This window comes from Protopterus annectens, chromosome 9.part0 (assembly GCF_019279795.1).
Source record: "Protopterus annectens isolate FY-2018-M chromosome 9.part0, PAN1.0, whole genome shotgun sequence".
NCBI lineage: Eukaryota > Metazoa > Chordata > Ceratodontiformes > Protopteridae > Protopterus > Protopterus annectens.
The window spans coordinates 118,996,411-119,016,057 of NC_056743.1; positions in this window are offsets into that span (position 1 = coordinate 118,996,411).

Here is a 19,647-nt window from a genome sequence, read left to right on the forward strand (position 1 = left end):
CTGGTGAACCAAATTCAGTCTCAGCACAGAGATACAAAAATAACATTAAGCAAGTAGGCAAGCAAGCAGAGTTACATGAGCAAACATTGTATGATTTCCAGTTGTAAATAGAGTATGCAAATAGAACTCAATCATATATTGAAGATACAAATGAATGTACAGTTTATGACAGGTAGACTTGGGAGATACACAGACAAGAAAGGGAAGTATGAGTGATAGTAGAAAGGACACTCGTGAAATGTATATAATAGCATGTGCTAAAATAAAAAGGAACAAGGATGCAGAGGTCAAATGCATACAGTATTTGCAAAAGAAGTCAGTACAGGTTAGAGTTTGAGATATAATGTAGGCTGTAAATATAGGGGGGGAGAGAGAGAAAGAATTGCCAGGGGGATTAGGTAATGCTGGCAGAGAGGAGAGCATTTGCATTCAGCATCAGTTGTGAGATGATCTTTAAGTTGTGAACAGGAAGAGGAATAAATAGAAAGGTCATCGATATAGAGCTAAGGACTGAGAAGGCATGGTCAGAGCAATGAAGTTTAGATCTGGAATAATGCAGAATGTCCCTGACTGATTATGACATCTCATATTATAAGAGGGAGCTTGCCTAAATAAGTTAGGGGCTAAGGATGGGAAGGAAACCTTCCCTGAAGAGCATGTAAAATAAGATTCAAAAAGGATTTAGGCCTGTTATTCCGCCAGAGGCCAATTATCTGTGTCTAGAGTAAGACAGCGGCACTCATACAAGGGGAGAGTGTGATAATATGGATGGTGTAGGATTTTGTTTTGGGGGCAGCTTCAACTCATGGAAGGCCATATTCTTGCTGAGCTAGGAGATTGCCTTTGCTTATGACATTTTTGATTGATCTAAAGAGAAAAAAGATTTTATTAACCCAAAAGATGACCAAATGTATCTTTTTCCATGTATAGTCCAGATGCAGGTGGAAGTAAAGTGAGAGGTCAAACCAGATACCAAGGTATCTGAAGGAGATTATTTGTCCACAGTATTGCTAAGATGGTACTTGGATAAGAAGAGAGTGTGTCCTTTTGTAGCATCTTAGAGTGGTACCAAACAACATTGTTTTCATTTTGGAGGAGCTAAGCATTAATTTTTGTTACTGAGACAATTAATGAGGGGCCAAAATGCTGCTTGTAGGAGTTGCTGTCATTATGACATCAACATACAGTAATGGCAGGTAGGTATGGAAGATCAAGTGGGAGCTTATTAATGAATATGGAGAAAAGTTGAGGAGCAAGAAATACAGCCATGAGGGTTACCTTTCAGAAAGAGTGATGGATTGAGGGATGATGCTATGAAAATACATTGAGAAATGGCAATCAGAAAGTTGATTTTAACAGGACAGAAGCTCTTAACTGATGTATGCATTCAAGGCATGAATGTCAGTAAACCCAATACCAGAGTGTAGTGAAGAAGAGATTGAGGTGAAACTTGACATACATGTCATGAACATATAACATAGTTATTGTTAAAGATGAATGATTTTTATTCTTTGTAGAACATGGATCTTTTTCGGCTCCAAGTATTATCAGTTATATAAAAAGATGGTGTAGTGTGTCTTAAAGCTCTGAAAACCATAAAAAACATAGCACTGCCACAGCAACAGTGGGGAGAAGTGAAGTGCCCCTTTGATGACAAAAAACTGAGACATTTCACTCTGCCACACTTTTTTTCTGTGACAGAAACCGGTATAAGAGCTTCTAAAGTTGTGCAAATACTTCAGATGTGGTGTCTTCTGGTTCAGCTTTAATGGGAGACTAGACCTTAGCATTGCCAAAATGGCCTTAGCACAACTTTAAGCACCTCTCTTATATCAGAAAGGTGCTTAACAAAGTTGCCTTTTCCCCCTATTCATAGAGTAATCACAGTACACACTAGCACTACACATATGTATTTAAATAGGTTTGCTTTACTCTGATTTCTTTGTATCAGCATTTGGAGAGCTTTATAAGAACTGCAAGCGTCATTGGAAAGTGAAACAAAATGGGTTTTAACTCTGTCAAAAAAATAAAGCAGGAATAGTACAATTTCCAGAGATGTAGCTCATTTAATGCATCTCTCTCTCTCTCTCTCACACACACACACACACACACACACACACACACACACACACACACACACACACACACACACACACACACACACACACACACACACACACACACACACACAGAGCGCCATCTAGTTAATCATATAGCAGCTGTGATGCAAAAGAGATCAATTCTCATTTAAAATGCTCTACTAGTAAAGAATCACAATTTTTAAATACAAAAGTTAACAGAAATACTCTGCAATTTTTCAGCAAAATGTGAAAGAAAAATTCTATTCAGAAATGAGTTGTTAGTAAAAAAAAAAAAAAAAAAAAAAAAAGAAAGGGACATCTAACCACAAAGATGGCTGGGAAACTAGGTTACTAAAGTTGAGCGTGTGCCACCCTCTGCACCCTCATAAATTGAGGTTAAGCCCACCAATCAGGAGGCACCATCAGTTGCTTAGAAAAATAAGGTGTTAATGACTGTCCATTGGAAGGGTTTAACTGCCAGCATGATCAGGACTATAGTGAAAGGCATAATGGAAGAGCCGATACCATAACATCAAAGTATAGTTTGGTAGTCTAATGCAGCTAATTGTCATTCTATCATCAGATTATAATTGTATACAGAAACACATGCTCATTAAATCTAAAAATAATTTAGGTAGAAGTCATTTCAAAAACCCTGAAGTTAACCATTAGCAAAATTAGGTGTTCCATGCTTTAAATTATTAAAACGATCAGAATTAACCTAATAGCTATTGTGTAGTGTTGGGTGTAGATAGTAAGGCATATGACGTCTGTTACTGTTTCAAAAGCATGAACATCATTCTAACAAACTGCTTCATAACTGAAGAGATTTATGTTGAAACAGATTGTGCTGTTTGTGAATAACCCAGTAGATTTTTATCATCTTTTCCTGCTATTCCATGGCTTTAGAGTTAGTATATATAAATAAGGGACTGCTGGTGGAAACTCCACTCACATGGGGGTGGAAGGAATTATAGTCCCCATTCAAAAATGTTTTTTTTTTTGCTGTTTTATATGTATCTATAGTGTGTCTTGTTGTGCTCGAGTGTGCCAGCAATTTTTCAGATCTGTTTTCTTTCAGTCTCAGAGTGATTGAAGTGCCAACTATTCTTTTCCAGTTTCCCACTATCCCAAATGTAATACCCAGCGATCTGATAATTTGTCACATTAAAGCTGTGAATCTATGTGGCATATATCATATATCACATATTCAATGGTGCATACTTTGTAAAACTAATTTATATGTGGTCCAATGTGTTAGAATCATACCTCTCAACCTCTTATCACAAGAGCTCTGGAAAATGTCAAATGTAATGTGGGGACAAAGGCCCAAAATACCAGGACAGATTTTAAATATTGCAGTTATAAACTTAGAATGTTGCAAGAATAATGAGTTTTGAGTTACTGTACATTTTCTGAAGGATATGAGTCAGAAAACTCAAATATCTGTCGTTATTTATTGACTTCAATCATCAATGATTTGCCAGACAACCACAAATTTCAAAAGGAGAAAGCCAAAAAAAAAGGCAAAAATCTGGACATTCTGCATAATACTAGATAGTTGAGAGGTATGGCTAGAATTTAAATAAAAAAAAAAAACTCTGGTGATTTTACATTGAGTTTATTTTATTAATTTACATACTTGGCTAACTGTCTGTTTTGCAGTTCTTGGCTGAGTAAATGGGTCAAGGGTAAACTTGTGGTTTTTAGGGAGGGGGTCTCTATTTTGGCAATTGGTGTACAATTCCATAAATCCTGTCTTTTTTTCCTTGAAAACAGTAATATGTTAAAGATAAAAGTTTTAATTCAGCCAATACTGGACTGATTTTCGTTAATAAAATAATGGTTATTATTTTAATTAATACTTTTTGTCCATGTTTCATTTCAGACTATGCTTTTAACTATTCATTTTTTATGTTTTCATATAACACCTAGTGGACAGATATTAAGGTCAGCTCATTGAGGTAATTCATCCACAATACCGAAAGCTGAAATGTGGACCACACTGATGAAAGGATATTAGATTGGTACAGTATGTGCAAATGTGACCTACAGAAATGGTGAAGTGGTGGAAGGGATGATGTTTGAGGAATGACTCAGTATGTGGCATATATGAAATGAATGAAAGGAGAGGCAGCAGAACACATACACACCATTGCTAATACACATGCAGGCATGGTATAATTTAAGAAGAGGAAGGACATGGAAAGAAAACAGGGCACACGTGACAATTTGCAGAGCCAAGGTTCAGCATCGATGTAAGACAATACTCTGTCATAACTGTCATTGCTAGAGGTGACTGTAGGAAAATACTCTGTTTTGGAGTGGAAGGCGTGGCCTGGAATGCATTTCTGGGTAGATTTGTTGACAGTAAGTTATCAGAGGAGATTTTTAGAGATTCTGGACTATATAGATGATGAAGGGACATTACAGAAGGAGACAAATTCATAGTGAGTCAGCTGAATCTGATATTCTTGTCAGAATCTAGCTCTAGTTAACATCACCTTAAAATATTGCTGCCTTCTCTCCAGTTACTAATGCATGATCATAGGTTGCCTTTTCTACTATTAATCCTAATTTGTCTTATGGACTTGAAAGTTGTAATCCTTTATGTATGCAGAAACTTAATAAATATATGAGAAATTAAGTTACATTTCCTGTTGTTAAGTCAGTTTTTAATGATATACACCATCAAGCCTTTTGCATCAGATGGATAGTTATCAGCCCTTTTTACATAGGAGGGAAGCCCCCTCACTGCCCATGCAGAAGCTTTGCCCCTGCACCTAAATCAGAATAACTAAATCTTGAGGTTACAGAATCTCAGAATAAAATGGAAAAGGACTCCGTGAACAACTGTTTGAAGATATGGGACTGCGGTCTCTCACATGTGATATAAATGGGTAACAATTACTTCCCTTACTTTGTTCTTGGCTTCCTTAAAGACCGATTTTGTCTCCACCATCTTTCCCATACATGCCAAGATAACTTGCTGGAACTAGTACACTAACTAGGTGTGCATCTGTTGTTTGCATAATGGAGGAGGGTATCTGGCTTCTGCATATTACCATTCTACTGTCTGAAGCACATTGAACTGGTAGTCAGTATGTCTTTGACAAAGACAGATCAGGTCTTTTAAGCCATTAAATAGCTACATTGGTTTCTTAGATACTAGTCACATATATCTGGATTTTAAGTAAATAATGACGTTTTATTGCTGATTAATTTGCAAAGTATTTTACATATGAAATAGTTATGTTACAGTCCTGGTAGTGCTAAAGCATAAACAGCTGATATTTATTGTGATTGTGTTGATGACAGCAACAGAATTCCTCAGGGAACTGTTGAGTCATTTGATGTTTAACATCAGCTGGACCCTTTTACAAATATTTGCATTTGGATTAAAATAAAGGCAGGTGACAAAAATGGAGGCATTACAGTGAATGATTTCTTATATGTATGGAATGTGCATTGCAATATAAATAGCTTCATTGACTGGGTTTTTTTAAAACCAGGCACAGTTTTAACTGTGCATGTTTAAATATACTCATTTGAAAGGTCTCTCTCTCTGTATGCATAATCTTACCTCTGTCAACAAGAGCTGCAAGAAGCAGAGGTGAAAGGTTATCTTAGTATCCTATTTAATGATTGACTTCTCAACATATTAGATTATCATATTGCTTTTGTATTACTTTTAATATATTTAAACATTCATGTCATTTTTATGTAATGTGCAATACTGTTAGATTTAAAAAATAGGACACTAGGATTTGTACTAGTGCCTTAATTCTGCATTACTTAGTAGTCCTATCAAGCTGCTTAATCCAGTGAAATGTATTTAATGCCACCTGCATCAAAGGACTGCTATCCACGTAAATATCCTGAGGAGAAAATAACGGATGCCCATTTACATCAAATGGGTAGATCTCCATCCCTGAAAGTACAACAATAACCATTTCCCATTTGTCTGCAACAATACATCCCAGGCTGACAACAATTAAACAAGGATGAGATCAGTAAACTGACCAGGTCAGGTTTTCATTAGCTATGATTCACAAGCATTTCATAGTTAATAACAACTCTATTGATATCCTGTATAAGAGGGCAGACCAGTCAAAAAATGTTTCTATGCATTTATTCCTACTGATGTCTCAAATGAGAATAAAGCCAGACAGACACACACACACACACACACACACACACACACACACACACACACACACACACTCACTCACTCACTCACTCACTCACTCACACACACACTCACTGGCCTTTGTTCATCAATAACTGACTAAGATTAAGAATTGGTAGCAGGATCTTATCTTTGTTAAAAACAGATCCGAGAAGGAGGCTAAACTGATGAAAAGAACAAAATTCGGTAGACAACGATGTTCCTTATTTTTGTCTTTTGCACGTTGCCATAGATTGCCGTACTAATAATCTCCTCATTTTGGAAGACTGTAACATAAATTGGATAGATTCAAATAAGAAGCTTCTTGAGAGTACCCCAGCTGGGCTTTACCTTACAAATATTTCTAGGGGACCATACTAAGCCTGATTTTACTGCTGAGGGTAATACCCCCCTCCCAAAGTTGTCATTTGCATCTTCAGGCTTGGCTTTAATAGTTCAGTGATGTGACTGATTTCTTTAGGTGACTAATGTACAATAATTTCTTGCTGGTCCTTTAGAAACCTCATAGCCAAACCCATCTTGTTCTACAAGAGATCCTTCCCTGAGAGGGTGGAATTAAGTTCTTTTTAAAATAGATTGCATTAATTGCTACCCCCTTTGCAGTTAGTCATTACCTATACTGGCATATGAGTGCTTTCTAAGAAAACTGGTTACAGTTGTAAACCACTTGTCTCTGTACCAGCTAATAAAGACTGAAGGAAGCTAACAGAAAGGGATAAACACACTAAAGTAAGAGTATAAGTATACGTCCATTGGAAAAAAAATCATGACCTAGTCAGATGTGTCCATTTTCAAAACACTCAGAAAATGCTGACTTTCTATCAATTTAGCCAGATTACTGTAGTTCAGGAATAAGCAAAAGGTGAAGGTAAGTTAACTAAAGCTTTTCTTGGAAAATAAAGACCCTACTTCCCATATTGCTAACCCTATTAATAAATGTGATAAGACATCAGACGTCAGAACAGTGAGTGGAATAAATTATACAATGACCCCCCCCATTAATATTCCAAAATGTGCATGCTGATTGGTAAGCATGCCCATTGTAAATCCAACTTATACTAATGGAAAAAGTTCTGGTTGCCCGGACTTTTTCCATTAGTATAAGTCTTTACTGTTTATTTTGTGTTAGGCAGCAATGGAGAATGGAAGAGCTCCGTTGCTGTAATCTCGCTATGTTAAACGAGTTTAACATAGCGAGATATTTTAAAAAAAAAGCAACAGAGATCTTCCTTTCTCCGTTCCCTTTTTTAAAGCTGTCTCTTTATGTTAAACTCGTTTATCATAGCGAGACAGCTTTATGAAAAGGGAACGGAGATCTTCCTTTCTCCTTTGCTTTTTTTAAAGATATCTCGCTATGTTAAACTTGTTTAACACAGCGAGACAACTTTAAAAAAGCAACTGAGGTCTTCCTTTCTCCGTTGCTTCCTCTACACACAGCTCTGATGTACTGCATAAGCATACGCATGTGCAATACATCAGAACTGCTCCAGGATACCGGACAGCTGCGGAAGGGCAGCACAGAGGCATTATACAATGCCATTATTTAAGAAAAGCAAGTATTTTTTTTCTTAAATAATTTTATTTATTATTTTATTTATTTTACATTTGTTGACCGGGCTAGTCCAACTGGACATATGTCCATTTTCAGTGGAGGCCCGGGGAGAAAAGCTCCACAGACAGAGTAATATTTACAAAAACACAGGTACAATACAAAGTTTTGTGTCATTGTATAATAGCAATAACCCACTTCTAGGTGTGGGTAATGCTGGATTTACCCACAGTTGTCTTTGTTTGGCCACTCGGGCTTCGCCGTCATTACCAAACAACACCAACTGTGGGTAAATCCAGCATTACCCACACCCAGGTGGGTTATTGTTTAAATATCCTGTATTATCATGTGAAGTGCAGGCTTGCCTAGCCTTAGTCTTGTTTAGCCCAGAATTAATTCTTTATTCTTTCGCGTGCTTCAGAAAATCTCACCTAATGCATCTTATAAAATACTAGTCAGTCTACAAAAGCCGTCTTATACTATGGTCCCATCTTCACCTGAGTTTCCTCAGAGCTCTAATAAATAAAATCATCAATGCCCCGACTCAATGTGTGGAATCATGTAGTATTCTGATGCCACCATGCCACCAACATATGCACATTCAAATCGTATTCCACTGCAAGTTTTTCCCCTTTAACAAATTTTCTGCTCTGTGGAGAAACTTCTCAAAAATATAATTTTTAAATCTAGTTTGAAAAACTGGTCTTCTCATGATCTTAGAAAAGGTTACAAAACTGACTGCCACATAAATGTGTGTGTGTCTCTTTACTGTCACTGATTCAGTTTTCAGTCATTTCTAACACAGAAATGTTGCTTCCTACTGTGCCTTATCTATAGACTTAAGGATATCTGGTGTGACATTCTCTCCTGATTGGTAGTCTTCTAATACTAGAAGTATTGGAAAAACCAGACACATGGATTAGGAATAATCCAAGATTTGTCCATTGATGTAATTAATAGTCAGTATGTGTCTACCTCAGGTGATCTGTGGTCATTATGTATCTACCCAAGGATGTGCTAATGGTGGAGAACTTTAGGGTTACATTTTTGTTTGCTTTCTTTGCTAATTAACAGTGATCTGTTAAACATCTCTACTACTATATCTAACATATGATCACTTGTAGCTCCTAAAGTTAGAAAGATTTGCCATTGACATACAGGCATTTATTAAAAAGGACTTTAATAATTTTTATAGTACTTGTTTCTGCATAAGACTAACTGAGACTCCCCACAAATCAGGCTGTATCACGTCTGACACCTCCCAAAAAGCTGGAGGATGCTACTTATGCCCAACTGTTTGATCCTCTCAATCCTCCACCGAACCAAGACCAAAAGTGTGGATGTTTTAGAGTGTAGTTTAACCCACCAATCTCATTCAAGGGTCTGACTGAAGTAAGCACAGAAAAAGTGCTTAACCAATTTAGTGTGTTACAGGTTTTCAAATCTCTTGATTTTTAATGCTACGAAGAGCCCTTTGCATTCAGCTCCTCCTTCCTAAACTAGACTATGAGCTATTCCACCAACACAATCGTACTTAAAACTGCTGAGAGCAAACCCTTCCACTTCACTTCCTTTTCTGTCTAATGGCAATTTCATTGCCTCTCATTCAAGAAAATGGTCTGGCTTCCTATCATGGCCTAAACAACACTTCTGTTAGCAACCCCTATGTCTAAATCTATTTATCTAGAAAACTGCCCACCCTTAGCTAACAAACTTTTGGATACCCTACAAGTTCAAAATCAAGTAGTAGTGACTCAAGATACCCCTTTTATTAAACCACAGTTGACTGGATCTTTTCAAAATTAAGCCTACTCGAATGTAACTTGCTGCCAGTAGAGTTCAGGAATGACCTCAGCTATTCCAGATTCATGGACAATCCAGTTGGCCACCTTGAAGATGCACAGAAATGTAATTGCTGTAGGGACAATACTTCAAAGTTTTAATTATTACAGACACTTACCCAATAGCAATAGATTATAGTGGTTTTATTATGATCAGACTGTTTTTACTAACAGTTTTTTAATTTCAGGCAAGCTTAACTGTCACAGACCATGAAAACCCTTTCCACTATTCATTTTGTGGACATATTTCAATGGTTTTGTGATATTGTTTGAATTTCATGTGCCACCTAACAGTCCTTGTAAGTCCTTTGGTTTGATTACTTTCATTGCATATATTTAGACTGTTCTTTCTGTGCTGTAGTTGAAATGTGGGTTTTGCTTTTATCTCATATTTGATTCATCACTGAAAAAGGGTTTTTGAGGCAAATCATCTAGCTCGTGAACAAACAAACAAAATGAGCAAGTAACTCACATCCGTGGCTGAATTGCTACCTAAAATGGCAAATATTGCACAACTAAAACCATGGCAGACTATCACCATGATCATAAAATGTATCATTCAAAAATTGTTTAAATATTAAAGATGTAAAAAACAATCATTCCCATACATAACAATGTCACTAAAAGTAAAAAAAAAAAAAAAAAAAAAAAGCTAGAGGCCACTTTCTTTACAGACACCAGTGGCAGATGTTCTAGTAAAACTTCTGTTCAAATAACTCATTACTTTCTTTAACTTAGAGGTTTTGCTCACAGACTTTGGTACGAATTTCATTCTGGATAGCTGGTGAACATTAATAAAAATAACAGACTACATCCTGAGAGAAATCAATGCTGAGCTGACAACTGTGGAGCTCACCAAGTCATATTCTGTACAAATTCATAAACTAATAACATCTAAACAAGATAATGAAGTAGCAAGTAATCTGATTACATAGAAATAATAATGAGAGTCAAATACCAGTTCAGTCTAAGACCACAGAGGAGATTCATTTCATTCTAGGACCACAGTGAAAATTGATTTCAGTTTAGGACCGCAGTGTTAGTATGGTTCAGTCTAGGACCGTGATGGAGATTCATTTCAGTCTAGGAGCACGGTGGAGATTCATTTCAGTCTAGGAGCATGGTGGAGATTCATTTCAGTCTAGGACTACAGTGATGGTACGTTTCAGTTTAGAACCACAGTGGAGATTCATTTCAGTCTAGGAGCATGGTGGAGATTCATTTCAGTCTAGGAGCACGGTGGAGATTCATTTTAGTCTAGGACAACAGTGAAGGTGTGGTTCAGTTGAGGGCAACAGTGGTGGTATGGTTCAGTCTAGGACTGCAGTGATGATGCAGTTCAGTCTAGGACAACAGTGGTGGTATGGTTCAGTCTAGGACTGCATTGATGAGGCAGTTCAGTGTAGTGGAGATTCATTTCAGTCTAGGATCGTGGTAAAGGTATAGTTCAGTCTAGGACCACAGCGGAGGTTCATTGAGGATCAGCAGTGGAGTTGTCATTCTCACTGTATGCAAACAGTATATATAGGGAAGCTGTGTCGACCTTAGTATAATTCATCAAACAGATGAGAAAGTGCTAATGAAGTTTATATTTGTTTACTAGGGTGAACCACTGATCACACATAACCATCTGCACACTTAGCTTGAGTTGCATGAATAGTAACAGAAAAAAGAACATCATGGCATTAACATTTGAAATACATGAGTACAGGTAAATGTGAATATACATACAGGTCAACATATATAACACATGAATATAAGAATCTGTACATTTACACAGAGGTTTATGTATTAGTTATAGTTAATCATTTCAAAAGCAAAATACGTCTGCACATTTAATAAGAAGTAAGAAAAGGGAACAGGAAGGAGAGAAGGAGGAAGCCTGAGTGTAGATTACTCAGCTGTATATAGATAGGATATCATCTGCAGATTAGTAAGCCCCCAGATGAAAATGTGAGGGATTAGATTCTGGGGAGTGGTATTAGAACAGTTTCATATTATCTTGTTGGCCCAGAAAAGTAGGTAGCTGAGCCTGTTTAGTAGTTTCTCAATATATTCTTTGAACTTGAGGGCTTTGTCTGGCCATACACCCAGATGTCTAAAGAAAGTGCTAGATTCAATGGATTTATTCTCACATTCTCTGCTACAAAGATGTGGAGAGGGGCTTATCTAGTCTTTTTTTGGATGCCAAACAGCACAGACTTTGATTTGTTTAGGGCCAAGTAACAGTTTTTTGTATGCCAGCCAATTATGCAGTTGCAGCAGGTCTTTTTGGATTTGTATTCCAGTGGTTTATTGAGAGGGGTTAGGCCTATAGATGACCATATCATCAGCATATAGAAGTAGTGGAAGTTGACATAGATCAAGAAGGAGTTTATTGATAAAGATTGAGATACTAACCTATGAACAGAATTGGGACAAGAATGGAGCAGTATGGGACACCCGAGTTGAGTGTAGGCAATGTCAGAAAGAGTAGACATCACTTCCCTGAAGAATCTATTAGATAAGACATCTTTGAACAAACTAGTGGAATCAGGGCGGATGCTGGTGTCTGGAAGATGGGTAGGTTGGACTTTGTGATTGACCATACCAAAGGCAAGTTATAGGTTCATAGTTTCATAGGAGGTTACTAGGCTAATGGCCCTAGGGCCTTCATAAGTCTAGCCGTGTAAAAACCTGTGTAACCTAATTGACCATAGTTAAATGAATGTTGTTAGAGTGATTCTGTGATCAGCACTGACTGTCTTTGTCTATGAGGGACATAGTTGTCACCCATCCAGTTGTCAAGGTTGCTCTTAAAAAGGCTCATTGAGGAACTCTGCTTCAAATGAAGTGAGAGCTTATTCTAGAGGAGTGACAATCTCTGGGAGATGTGGCTGTTTCTCCAACATGTTCTGTTAATGTCACAGTCTACGTTGAGATACCTGGAGGGAGTGACTCTTGTCCCATTTGATATGCAGCATTTCCTTTAGGGCAGAGTCAGAGACTGCTTTGACAGGGCTTCCAGTCTTTTCATGTAAGTCACATTCTGGAGGCCTTGGATTCTGTTGGTTAGAAACCTCTGTGGTCTCGCCAAGTTGCTCCAGGTGTCTGGTGAGATACATACAGAGGGGAACATTGTACTCAATTAGTTGTCTGATAAGGGTTGAGTACAGCCGACTTATAACCTCCTTAATCTTGGATGTGATGCTTTTATGAAATGTGCAATGCAGAAGGCTTTCCTTACCACTATAGACACATGGTGATCAAAATTTAGATTGCTATCAACCTGTGTTCCTAAGTCTCACACCACTGGGTTTGAGCTTAGAGGGGTGCTATTTGTATCATAATTAGCAGCGGTTACTACTTTGCTAAAGGGGATAATGAGGCATTTCTTGGGTTTAATTTTAGTTCGTGACTTTGGCACCAATCATTTATCTGCATCAGCCCCTTCTGTAATATGATTGCTCCCAATTTGCAGTCATCTACAAACCTGGTAAGGCACAGGCCATCTTCATTGATTTCTAGATCAATATACAGGTACTAGTAAAATTCCCCTTATCAATATTGGATAAGATGCCATCAGCCAGAGTCCAGAGTGCTGTTGCAGTTCTTCTGCTCTAAAGCCATGATTTTTTTCTAGACGGCAAGTGATATTTTTAAGTAGATTACCAATGACTTGTTCTAGAACCTTCCCTATGATTGGTAGGATGGTTATGAGGTAAAAATGACTACAGGAGGTTCTTCAGGTATAGGTTTGACAAAAGAGGATTTCCAGATAGCTGGCTTTGTATTGATATGAGGCAGAGGTTTTATTTATATATATATATATATATATATATATATATATATATATATATATATATATATATATATATATATATATATATATATATATATATATATATATATATATATATATATATATGTTTTAGTGGGGCTCCCTCTGAGGAGTGTGTGTAAGAGTACTTTGGATGGATGGAAGGTTAGAGAATTCTATGAGGAAGACAGGTAGTAACAGGTCACAATAAGGGCAAGATAGAAAGTCTAGACTGGACACTTCATTTGGAAGAGACTGTCTCTCTATATTATTAATCTACTCCTAGAACTGCTCTAATGAATGAAGGAGGGAGTGTTATGCTAATTTTAGGTGTTTGGCTTTGTGTCTCCAGACAGCCTGCTCGGTGAAGTAACGGTCTCAGTTGCTGGGAGTAAGATTTTGTTTCCACTTTTTCTAGACTTTGTATAATAACTTCATTAGAGTTTTAAGTTCTTTGGATAGCCAATGTGTTTGTGTCCTTTAGAAGTCTAGTGACCATGAGCAAGTGTGTCTTGAAGTGAGGGAAGAGTTTCTTAGAATCCATTGGCAGCTGTGTGTTTACATCAGTCACTTGTGATCAAGCAATGGAAGAAAGATGCATGTGCAGACCAAGGAGTCTGTGTAAGGGCTCATGCCTGAAGGAAATTATTCTTAGAGGGTATTTGATTTTAAAATATTGTAAGGTAAAGGTAATAGTGCAGTGGTCTCTGATGATGCAGAGTGTATGGAGATGGAGGAGATGTTGGCAATTATGGTAATTGTAAAATCAAGTAATGACAGGAGATTTGATCTGAAGTTGCATCTAGTGGAGTTGTCCATTAATTAGAGTAGCTTGTCATCAGCAAGAGTTTCAGTAAAGTTATGTCTTACAGGTTCAGGTAGACTGAGACTAAAATCCCCAAGAATAATAATGTATTTATTGGGTCTGATGTAATAAAGTATAGACAGGAGCTGATTTTTAATTCTGAGGAGAGATGCTGTGGGTGGTAGACAGGCAATGGCCAGGTAAAGGTGCTGTGAGGTTTTCCTTGGGAGTTTGGTTAGCAGTTAGTTAGGTAAGAGTCAAATGACAAATTAACTTGGGCAGCTCATGAAATGCTTTGTGCTAATTTGTGCAGCCGCATCACACCACCTTCTACAATCTTGCTCATTTGAGCATCAAAGTTATACTTATAACTGGGGAAGAAATGGTTTATGCAATGGTGATTGTTTTTGAGCCAATGGTCAGCAATGGCCAACCAGTTAGGGGAGTGGGAGTCTAGGAAGGCACTGATACTATCAGTCTTGTTTCTGATGCTTTTTGCAATGAGTAGTGTACAGGAGAGAGAGAGCTCTAGAAGGATATGCTTATCAGTGATAGAGAGGATGCCATTGTTGTGGGGCAAAGGGACTATAGATAAGCAAGGAATGGTTTTGGAGTGGTGGTGGTGGTAGTAATATGTTGGTCGGTATTAGAGGTAGCAGGGCAAGAGTACAATTTGAGTGCCTTGGTTTTTAGTGAATAGATAAATATGAAACAGATGGATATGAGAAGTTACGCCGGAGCATAAGAAGCATACAGCCCTTGCTCTAAGTAGAAGTACAGTGACTGAAACTTTGTTAGAGTGACATCTTCTAGTCTTAAATGCAAATAAAATCAAAGTAGTACAATATGATAACAAAAAATAAAAACATGTTAGAACCATTATCTTTATACAAATGACCTGATTAATCTTAGAGTGAAGAGTGAACCATGGCTTACACTTGTCATGACCAACCTAACATTGGGGGGGGGGGTGACAGTCTTCATTTATATTTAACATTTATCAGAAACTGGACACCAGCATATACTACTGTATTCCTAGCTAAAGTAGTTGCATTTTCTTTTTCTGTATTATTTGTCACACCTGTTTAGTGCTGACCAACAGATCTCTCATTGTCCTGGCTATACCTTTTATTCCACTAGGGTGTGAAAGCTGCTGGAACTGTCAGGAAGCCATCGGAGGTATTGGAGTTGTGTTTCTACCCCTTGGTTTGGTGGGAGGGGTGTAATGTATCACTGTGGGGGTTACAATACCTTCCGCTATGATGAAGGTAACCGCTTGGTGATGTGATGAGCTGCACGTATGTTCCAGGGTCACTGTACTAACTGTGATACTGTAATCTGTGCTGCTGTGATCATACAACTCCTTTTATTTCTTTTCTTAGTAAACTTGCAGGTTGCTTGGAATTGTCCAGACAAGATGTCTTTAGTTACTTGCTTTTTAATTTTGACTCATTTTCCCAGCATGGTATTTTCTCCTTTCCAGTATGTGTACATTAATAAACATACTGGTACAAATTTGAATCAAAAGATCAGGCCAGTAAAAATACCAACGGGTCACCAAAAAAGTCCATCAACACACTTTCATCTGCTACAAACCTCAGATGACTTTAGAATAAAGCAGACAACATAAATGGTTCAAATGGTATATAAAATGAACGTGTCATATGATAAAAAGCAACTGATTAAATTCAGTGAAAACATTTTTTTTTGCCCCTGAGAGTGCATGTTGTAGAAATTGATTTATTTAGCCCCAGTATGTCATGTGACTCCTTTATTTCATATAGAATTATTTGAAATTCCTTGTGTTGAAGGATTTTGCCTCGTTTCTTTTTAGTACTTGTCAGTTAAGTCTAGGGGCTCCACATATTCTATAGTCATAGCAGTGTTTGAAGGAGATAAATGTTTACAGGACACACAAAGATGCCAGCGGTTAAGGATACACATGCACTTCCCAGTTTTGTATGTGTTTTGCTTAGAGAGCATGGTTATGGGTGCCATTAACCTTAACACAACACATGGTTCTGATCATGAAGGAAGGAACCCCTGTAATCTGTACCACATTGTGAAAATGCAGCTTGGGATAAAAACTCCTGATTAAAACTCTGCAAGTTTGCCTTTCCTCATTTAGAAAACTGCAATAGCCTTTGTATTCCTGGGGACATGATCCACAACCATTACATTAACCCCCTTCGCTAAAGAACACAGGAAGATATTAATAACCAGGCCTCTCTACTGGAATGCTTCCTTTGCTGTCAGTAAAGGTATTAAGGTGGTCTGGTTAAACTCTTGCCTTCTTTACCCTGGTGACTAATGATATAGTTAGCAGAGTCCTACATCTATTGGCTGAAGTTTGCCCAGTAGTCATTCTTGGCCAGATCCTGAATGGTATAAAAAAAGACCTAACTATATCCCATACAGTCTTGAGCAACAGTTCTGGAATTTTTTGGAAATGTAGGGCTACTGCTGAAGCATATTTCCCTCAGTTTGCACATTTCTATTCATTAAGAACATTAAGTTTTCCATCAGCCCTCGGTATACAGGTCTAGACTCCTAAGACTTCACCGTCACTTGTTGACCACCTATGAACTCCTTATACAATACCAAAGTCTGGTACAGGTCCTTCTTAAGTTAGAATTGGGGGTGTCAGCTATACCATCTTGAAGCAAAGGGGAAACCTCAATCTTTCTTACTAAATCTGAATTACCCCTTTGCCAGTTAACTGTTTAGAACTATATTTGCAAGCTGCCAGTGGCAAAATCTTGTTTTGTACTGTGTCATCATTTTCCTTTGCCACCTGATCACAAGTCATTCCATAATGCCATTACCCTTTGTCTGTTTCCTAATATAACATCAGCAGTTAACTGTTTTGCCACAATAAGATTTTGTGTATGTTTTCATTTTTAATCTGGTCTAAGAGAGCCCAAGCAAATGATTGTGATTTTTTTCTCCACTGTGTATTGCACTAACTTGATAAAACTCTAACTGACTGCTTTGAAAAAAGATCATCAGACTTTAGTCAGATATCCATTCACCTTTGTAAAAGATACTTGCTGTATTAAGGCCACATCTTACAATCAGCTGGGTATGTATTTTGTGTGCTATAGTCTGTGGTACGCAATTTATTTTATTTCCGTACTTCTAGCATCACAGTAAGTTTTTGTCACTTTTGTGGACCAAATTTGGAAATATTGTGTGATTGTTCACAGTTAATAAAACTTTTGTAAGAGTTTGAGATACCTTTATTTGATGGAGAGACCAGATGCTTTGTAAATGTCTTATTCCTCTCCAGTTTGCCTCTCCTGAACTACTCCAGGGATATAAATCAACTCATTTTTATCAATGCTGTCCAAGAGGTTTTTTTTTTTTTTATTCTATTGCCTTGGACTAACTTTAGCTTGTCTGGTTACTCTGTTCAGTACTCTTAGATGGATTTTCTAATAACATTTAAAAACAGTCTGTTCTGGTAGGCATTTTTACCTACTCACTGCCCATAACATTTTATAATTTTTGCAGAATAGAGATGGAATATTTTCCAGTAACATGCAAGGTTAGTATGTCTGTTCTGTAGCCTTTAGTAGTAGATTAGCTAACTAAAATAACTGTATAAGAATGAAGTGTCTTCTTGGGTTTGGTTGACAGGTGTGTAAATATATACTTGTTTATACATATTGTGTATGTGTTATTTATAAATGATCTACTGTCTTGATGGCTGAAAGGGTGTCTGTTTAAGAAAGGAATTATAAATATGTTTTAATTATTAATGATTATGATAATCGGTCTGATGTGATTGGTTCTTTAAAATTGTATAATCAGCTGCTGTTTTTTTTATTTTAAAATGTACTCTGATGATTTTCCATCTTATTCAAAAGGGACAAAAGTGCTTAGCATATTTTGGATATCAATAAAACACATTTGGGATAAAGTTTTGTGCCTGGTCCTTCCAATTACAGTTTAATTTGGTTCTTAGTCTTGGCTGGCACTGGTGGAGGTAACATCTGCACTGCGACATGGAGATCAAAGTTTGTATCTTGGTGAAAGAGCAAATTAATGATTTTTTTCATTTCACAGCATTAGGTTTTTCAAGTGTAACTGATTATTCTAAATCAGAATCATTCTTATAAGACTGGTAAGCATAACCTTTATGGCAGAAATAATACTTCTGAATATTGCTATTTTAAGTAAATGTAAAGGCAATCCTGCTTGAGAGGAGTAAGATATCGTAATCTTGTCCTTACAGAGACAAGAGTACAGTGACTCATTGGAAGTTCTAGCTTGCCTGAAGTTTTCATTTATTTTTTTCTGATTGTAGAAAACATAACTTTGCCAAAAACAAAATTATGTTACCATATCTGCCACATCAGGCCATTTTGGGTTAGTACAAAATAAAAAATAAATAAATAAAAAATAGAAATGAGTCTTTACAGAGCTACAGAGGTAATAGTATAGCACAGGGTGAAAAAATGAGATAAAAACATATATGCTTATTTATTTTTTTAGTGTTTTTGTCAAAGTGTTCATTTAACAAAGGAAAGTGAAATTGGGTCAGTTTGTGATAATAATAAGAAAAAAAACAATAAACATGCATTTTTTACCAACAACACAGACCCCCAATAGATCATATAGGCATAGGAAACCTGTACCTTGACTAACAATATCACTGACTCCCCTCCCCCCATAGATCATATAGGGATAGTGTAGTATGGCTATTTCACAAAAGGTAAATAAGATTTTATTCGATAAAAAAAATAAAATAAAAGGGAAAAAAGCAGTCTGCATAAAGTGGATTTTTAGATAAATAAACAGAATATATTCCATAAAAACTCTAAGTACCAAAAGATGTATTTTATCATAGTTTGGTTTGTTAGGGGTGAAAATTCTAGGTTTATTGTTAAAAAATAATTTAGTCAGATATTATACATCTCAAGTTAATATGTATAACCACACATTCAAATATTGCAGTAATCATTTAACATGAAAGTGATGACAATATCATTCTAAATCTCAGCATTTAATTAAAAATATATACATATATAGAATAACTGGTTTCAATGCATAACTACATGTATGTATGTATATTACAAATGGTGATAATTGTAAGAGTGGCTCCTTTTATTACTTATATTTTTGTTCCTTTCCCCATGGTACAGCAACCTCAGAGTTTGTACATCTAGAGATAAGTAATGTGGGGGATGGCAAAGGGGCTTGCCCCCTTCCGGCAAAGGACAGAAGTCAAACAATGCTGCTTTCAGAGTAATAGACATTAGCAGTATACAAACCTATGATAGCAATATGAAGAATAAAATAATATACATTTTACACTGAGAACCACCAAAGTGGGTATTCGTACTTAGTTTCAGTGGCAATGTTAGGACTGTATTTTTCA